Below are 1,308 nucleotides of genomic sequence, written 5' to 3'. Positions count from 1 at the left end.
TAAGGTATGGTTTCGGTTTCCCGTATCTAATATGTAATGTGGTAGGAAATACTTAGGCTAGAGGCCCTAAGATAGGCATTGAATGGTTGATGTTGTTGAATGATTGAGATATATGATGTGGTCATATATGTGATGATGATTATTGATGCCTTGGTGGTATGATGTATGATAAATATGCATGTTGTGATATATGCTTGATGATTGGTTATGGTTGAATTGTGGGTTGGACCATGTTAATGGTGAGTATGATATTGATTGTGTGCAATAATGATTTATTTGGATTGGTGTTGTGGAAATTGGCATGAGGAAGAGTATATGTTATGTCAATATGTTTGAGTTTGAGCCACTTAGGTGAAGTGGGTTAAAATGATGAGATAGTGATTTTGTAAAATGTGGTAAAGTCTCAATGTGTGAGTTGAGGAGGCTTGATGTTGAATTTGATATATTTTGATTGATTTCAAAGAAAAGGGATGAAAATGACATGTTTTGATTGATTTTGAAAAGAGTTGAAAATGGCACTTTGTGGTTTTTATGAAAAACATGGTTTTTGGGCATACTTTGGTGGAACATAACTTGGACTACGGATCTCTGTTTTGTGCCAAATCTATTTAGAAATGAAATTGGATCCGGGATGTCCATGTCGTTCAAAGAACGGGTGAAAAACGATTTAAAATGAGGAAGTTATGTCCGTTGGAAGATTGGGGTTTAAATTGGTGAATTCTGCAGCTTTTAACTTAGAAAATTTTTAGCAGAATGACCCCTTGCGCGTGGGCGCACTTGGCGCGTGCGCGCCGTTCTTCCCGAAAATGCCATCCACGCGTGCGCGTGATGTGCGCAGGCGCGCCGATTGTGCTGCACCCAATGCCCAGCCATTTTCCAGAGAGTTATGCCAGAACTGTGCGAGTGTTGTGCCTAGGGCACGAGAACGCCCACGCGTACGCGTGGTTGACGCGTACGCGTCGATTGGCAAAGTTTTAATCCACGCGTTAGCGTGCTTGACGCTTGCGCGTCGATGAAGTTTTTAAGGCCATCCGTGCGTGCGCGTGGAGTGCGCGTACGCGTGGACCTGTTTTCATCCCAAAGTTGATTTTTGAGTTTTAAAAGTCAAATCTCATACTTCTAAGTCTCCGATCTCACCACTTATATCTTAAATCATTATGATATGTCTAGCTATGAGAAGAAAGGCTAGTGAATGTGGTAACTTGCGAGTGAAGCCAGGGAAAATGAATGATCAATGAGGATCATTGATGATTATGTGAGATGTGGAGGATGGTGGTGGAAGTGCTTGTATGCCATTGGCCGAAGGGT

Source organism: Arachis duranensis, chromosome 9 (assembly GCF_000817695.3).
Source record: "Arachis duranensis cultivar V14167 chromosome 9, aradu.V14167.gnm2.J7QH, whole genome shotgun sequence".
In the NCBI taxonomy this organism is placed as follows: Eukaryota; Viridiplantae; Streptophyta; class Magnoliopsida; order Fabales; family Fabaceae; genus Arachis; species Arachis duranensis.
The sequence above is the reverse complement of the archived record's forward strand: the minus strand, read 5'-3'. Positions refer to the sequence as shown.